At 39.9% G+C, this 6,357-nt stretch overlaps 1 long non-coding RNA gene across 1 annotated transcript in view; it reads right to left on the reverse strand.

Annotated features, from left to right (window-relative positions):
• Nucleotides 1–5,819, reverse strand: part of LOC122241165 — a 95,093-nt gene extending 89,274 nt beyond the window's left edge. Inside the window, exon 1 of the long non-coding RNA XR_006221161.1 lies at nucleotides 5,679–5,819. This is a non-coding gene — a long non-coding RNA (uncharacterized LOC122241165). The remainder of the gene's footprint in view (nucleotides 1–5,678) is intronic.
• Nucleotides 5,820–6,357: the final 538 nt, after the last annotated feature.

A 6,357-nucleotide genomic window follows, 5' to 3' on the forward strand; every position in this document is an offset into this window, starting at 1 on the left:
ACACGGCTCTAGAATCAGTCTGTGTCCTTGTCTCAGCTTTGCCATTTATCACCTGTCTAACTGAGCGAGTTACTTGATTTCACTAAACCTCACGTTCCCCATCTGTGAATTGCAGATCATAGGAGACTTTCCTCACAGGATCTCCTATAGCATATTTGGTCTTTGACCTGATGCAGCCTTGACTCCATAATCCATACTCTTTAATACTACACAGCCTCCTACCCTACACATCGTGTTTCTCCAATTTCCATAAAAATGATTATCTCCTTGACTTATTTGACACCACAGCAGAGCATAAGGGCCAGATGGAATATGACTTTTTTTTTCTTTAAGTAGATGAAAACATAATCTAGGTTTGGCATTTTTTTGGCACTCAATAAATATTGGCAAATTTCCTGCCTTTGACAGCACCTCTCCCAATAAAGAAATTGAATTTATCTATGGGCATTGAATAAGGCTCCACTTCCCCTCAAAAGTCACATGCAAAGGATGGCTAAATGCTGGCCTCACCATCTTCCTTAAACACAATGGTTTTCAAGGATCACTGTGGTGTGAGGTAGGTTGGCGGGTAATATGGTCAGGAATGCAGACAGACAGACCTGGAAAAGATGTGAGCTTCTAACCCTCATTTATCCACTGTCCCTTCATTCAGGCAATAAATGCTTCCTGTGATAGTATGGGATATCAACAATTCTTTGCCCTTACAAACATTCTAAATGGCGGAGACATTCAATAATCAGGGAAACTCATAAGTAAACCAGTTAATAGTAGATAGTGAGTGCCTAGAGGACAGTTTTTGGAGGTAACGTGAGGGAGAGCGACTCAGGTGGAGTGAGGCGCCTCCCTCAGGTGATTGGGAAGGCCTCTCTGAAGAGATGACCTTGAGCCGAGATGTCAGTGACGAGGAGGAGCAAACACAGGAAGAGCTCATTCAGAGGAGCAGACACAGAAACAGCACTTGGAGAACAGAAAGAAGATCCACATGCCTGGTGCTCAGTGATCAATGAAGGACATGTATTACCACATGAGTTCAGAGAGTGGTGTAGCACAAGACCTGCTCAACAAGAAGTGATAGGTGGAGAAACCAGTGTAGGAAAGTAGCCAAAGCCATATGTGACCACATTTTGCTTCACATCTCTGCTCTACTTCTTTCTAATGGAGAGATCCTGGGCAAGTCGCTAAACCTCTCTGAGCTTCGATTTCCCTCAGTGGAACGGAAGCCATCGTAACTACGCCTCACAAATCTCCTGAGTGTCGAATGACCTAGTGAATGGAAAGAGCCTAACCCGTCACCTCACTCACAATAAGCGCTCGACAATCACAGTAATACATCATTATAATTCTGACTGTGATCATACGGTTGTGATGCCACCATGGCGGTGGCGGTGATCTCCAATTTTCTTTTTTTCAAGATATCTTTCACCGAAAAAAGTTCAGCAAAATCTGTATGGTAATTTAACCAAACTACAAAATGATTTCACTATCTCTATTTATACAGTAAAATATGAAAAAATGAATCCCTTATACTAGATTCTGGTCACGAGAAGAATGCACAATGCATTATTAGTAACCCCCATCCAATTTTGCTTGGATATGAGTTTGCTTGCAATCCCAGCCTCCAGATCTAACTTTCACGACAGGATTTAAGGAGCAGCAAATATGGATCCTTTCCCAATATCTCAGAATAGCATACAGTTAAAAGCACAGGTTCTGGAGCCAGCCAGCCTAGGTTTCAATCTGGTTCCACCACTTGCCGGCTGTGAGACTGTGCACATTGCTCATCTTCCCTCTGTCTCGGTTTCTTCATCTCTAAAAACAATACCTACATTTTAGCAATCACGTGAGCTTTCATTAATAGTGTATAGAAGTATAGGTTATAGTTTTTTTACATAAAATAAATTCTCAACAATGTTAGCTATTATTATGACCCATGATCCAGTCTTTCTGCCATACTAATTTCATTCTTTCATTAAATTTTTTTTTGACGTTTATTTATTTTTGAGACAGAGAGAGACAGAGCATGAAGGGGGGAGGGGCAGAGAGAGAAGGAGACACAGAATCGGAAGCAGGTTCCAGGCTCTGAACCATCAGCCCAGAGCCTGACGCGGGGCTCGAACTCACGGACCGCGAGATCGTGACCTGAGCTGAAGTCGGAGGCTTAACCGACTGCGCCACCCAGGCGCCCCTAATTTCATTCCTTTTAAACACTGCTAATTTTAGGATGGAAGGGCTAGAAATTGATTTACATGTTGCAACCTCCCCAATTTTATCCACATATTACCATGGTTTTAAAAAATGCCAGTTTTACAGTTTGATTTTCTGGCCAGTACATTGATAAGTTACATGAATATATTTTCCTCTAAAGTCTTAATAAAACAAACAAACAAACAAAAAACAAACAAAGTACTTTGCTAACATTTAAATGGAGCTATCAGTGAGTACTAGGATTTCAGATGACTTTTATTGTATTCTTTTTGTTTTTATATGGCCTATTAACACATTTATTTTCCTAGAACTGGCATTTGTAAAAAATGGTTGTTCACCTCTGCTTGAAGTCATTATCACACATTGATTATCAGTCAACACCTTAGAAGGATTAGTTGCCAGTCAGAGATGGTAAGAATTCTTGCAGGATGGATGTGAGGACGATAGTACAGGCTGAGGAGCAGGGAAAAGCATCCCAGGAAAAGGAAAAGAAAAATGTCAAGGGTGGGAATTAAAGGAAGTAGGGTATGTCAAGGACTGCCAAGGAAGAGCCAAAATGTGAAGCCAAATGAGTTTGAATCCAAAGCCTTATGAATGCAGTAATAGCAAGACAAAGCTACATTAAAAATAATTTTTTTTTAATGTTTATATTTGAGAGAGAGAGAGAGAGAGAGAGAGCAGGGAAGGGGCAGAGACAGAGGGAGATACCGGTTCCAGGCTCCAAGCTGGCAGCACAGAGCCCGACATGGGGGCTCCAACCGTGAGACCACGGCCCGAGCCAAAGTCGGACGCTTAACCGACTGAGCCACGCAGGCACCCCTAAAGATACATTTTAAAAAATACTTTTAGGGTGCGTGGGTGGCTCAGTTGGTTAATTAAGCGTCCGAATTAGGCTCAGGTCATGATCTCAAGGTTTGTGGGTTCAGCCCCGCGTGGGGCTGTGTGCTGACAGCTCGGAGCCTGGAGCCTGTTTCGAATTCTGTGTCTCCCTTTCTCTCTGCCCCTCCCCCACTCTTGCTCTGCGTCTCTCTCTGTCTCAAAAATAAATAAGCATTAAAAAAAATTACTTTCATGTGGGGCACCTGGGTGGCTCCGTCAGTTAAGCATCCAACTTCAGCTCAGATCATGATCTCGTGGTTTCTGAGTTCGAACTCTGCTTCCAGCTCGGTGCTGCTGACAGCTCAGAGTCTGGAGGCTGTTTCAGATTCTGTCTCCCAATCTCTGCCCCTCGCCCGCTTTCTCTCTCTCTCTCTCTCTCTAAAAAATAAAGAAACACTTTAAAAAAATTTTTTTAATACTTGCATGTGATTTTATATTAAAAAAACTTTCTGGAAATCATTTTACCTGATCCCTATAAAAAAAGAAGACGAAAAGTAAAAGAAAAAGAAAACCTGTCAAATATCATTATTCCAATTTACAGATGAAATTGTAAAGCTCAGACTGTGGAAGTAATTTAATATCACATAGAGCTGCATCTTGAACCCACAATTTCTGACTTAGTCCAGTATCTTTCCAGTACACCAACCTGTTTTCATTCATTAATTGATTGCACACTCAAAATACAAAATGAAGTCCACATAAACCAACCCCTCACCCCCAAACCGAGAACTACAATTCTTGTTTACAAAAACATACAATTTGGTGTAAGAAATAAAATGTGCGTGTACAAAAGAACTTAAGATCCCTTCCATAGAGAAGATGAGCAAATACAGGATTAAATATAATTTACATGCATAATTCCAACTGCCCCTCCACAGTCCCTCCACCTCTATTTTCCCCCTAATATTGGTCATTCAAAATCGATTTTAGAAGAAGGAATATAATGCATGCATTTTTTCCCACCATCTGTCTCGGTTTTCACTGATTTTTGAGATTCCTTCCTTCCTCCATTCTACATTTATTATATCCTACTAATAGCCACACTCCTGAACCAAGCCCTGGGGCTACAATGTTAAGATAGTCACCACCTTTCTCACTCAGGGAGTCTGCCAATTCTTAACAATGTTTAATGGAAAACTTTTAGTTCAGTAAATAGTACAATTGGAGTCCAGATATCAAAATTTCCTAACACTTCCTTCTCTTCAGCAAGTCCCTGTTTTAAGTGCAAGGCTGCTTTAAGTGTGGCTGTTTGCAAGACAGGAGCGATTACTATCCTTGTCCCATTGTGATGACCTTCACTTTATCACTCCTTTCATTCCTGGTTAACGTTCAGTGGCCTTGTCAGACTTTCTCCTCTCCTATGCCAATCTGTCGCTTCCAGACCTGTTTCACCTCCCTTTCTTGACTGTAACATTCAGAACTGGATTTCTGAGAATTGTTGGTGCAAGCTGTAATAATGCTACTTTTTAAAAAATAAATATACTGATAAAAATAGGAATGTGACTCTGATACTAACCAAGGATTGGAAAAAGGAATAGTTATACAGTGAGTTATTGCAACCTCTTATTTATTTCACTCTTAATGCTCAGTAGAAATCATTTTCTACCTTCAAATATTAGTCAGACACACAGCCAGGTGAGACTGTGAATCTTCATTGGAGCCAGTTAATTTTATCCACCCCCTTGATGTTCTGTCTGAGTTGGGAATACATGTTCATTGCCTTGGTAATTTTCTTGTGCTCATTGCCCAGGTCCCTGAGGATTGTTAATATGAAGTGCAGCTGGGCCTATATATCTATGGCTGTCAATGCACAAGGTTATTCTGTAAATACCATAATCCTCGTGAGTGGGGAGATGACATTCTCATTTGAGGTGTCTTGGTCTGATCCTTCTGGAAAGAGTTCATAAACTTTTGCATGTGTCATCCTAGCATTACAAGATCTCTCAGAGAAATATCATTTGCTTTAGACCAGAGGAGACTGAGCCATCCCTGTGCTTGTGTAGCTGCTAATATACAGTCTTCTTTCAAGTTCATCAGTAAGTTAGTCCACTGTCCAGATATACTATTTTTTTTTTTTAAGATCGCTATTGGTCTATTGGATTTTGGTTGAAAACAAACAAACAAAAAAATGCTAACAACAGTTACCATACATTTTATATGCTGGCATATTCCTTTGTTCAGAGTAATTTTTAGAACATTGGACTGTCATTTCCAATCATTGGAGGCTCCATCATGTGCATTATAATTCTGTGCATCTGTTCAAGTCTTCAGTCAGATAATTTGCAAATGGAGATCAAAATATGGCCAGAGTTCTTAAGTCTGTGAAATCTGACTCAAATTTCCATTCCTATTTTTTTTCAGTAACCTTCTATAAGTAAGAAAAATAATGTACATATTTAGTTACATAATCATTTTAGAAATTGTCTACCCTGAAGGAGTGTTGATTTACTACAATTAACACTCCTCTTAGTGTACAGTCAATAAAGTTTTTTTGGCACCTAGTCTATACCAAACACTAATATACTGATAGTACAGTGGTTAATGACTACATAGTGGCTAACTGAGTTCAGAGTGATAGAAGTTAAATGACTTACCCAATAACAAGCAAAGAATGTTCAGGGCACACACTTGCAGACGTTACTTTGGGCTAACTCCACCAGAAACCCAGGAATTTAATAACAATACTTAATAATTCCATAACATTCAGCATGCACCACGACAATGTTCTGTATAATTCCTACTCCATGCGTAGGAAATATTGGTATCTCTCTTTTGCAGATGAGGAAATTGAGCCACAGAATGATTAGTCACTTGACTAAATTCAGATAACTTCCAAATGGCAGAGCTAGAAATTGAACCCCGGAAGTCTGACTCCCATGTCAAGCTTCTAACATGCACACAGTATAGCCCCTCATTGAACTCTGCTCTTGATCTCTGGGTCTTTAAATGCCCCCTTCTTTCTCTTGTTTTGAGAATTTCACTCTTTTTTTATTCTGTCATCTCATTACACTACATTAGTACCTGGAATGTTTTTCTCCCCATCTTCTTTGTGGCACTAAACTTACTCAACCTACAAAACTCAACTCATAGTTTACTCTCTTCCTTGAATCTTTAGTCTAATATAGATGTAGTCTCCTCTGTGTTCCTATTATATCTTGTGAATGTGTGTGTATAATAACTAATGTTTATTGAGCATTAATATGTGCCAAGTATGAATGCCTTTCCATGGATTATTTGGTCCCATCTTTGCAACATCCCTGTAGGGAAGGCACT

This window comes from Panthera tigris, chromosome C1, assembly GCF_018350195.1.
Source record: "Panthera tigris isolate Pti1 chromosome C1, P.tigris_Pti1_mat1.1, whole genome shotgun sequence".
Taxonomy (NCBI): domain Eukaryota; kingdom Metazoa; phylum Chordata; class Mammalia; order Carnivora; family Felidae; genus Panthera; species Panthera tigris.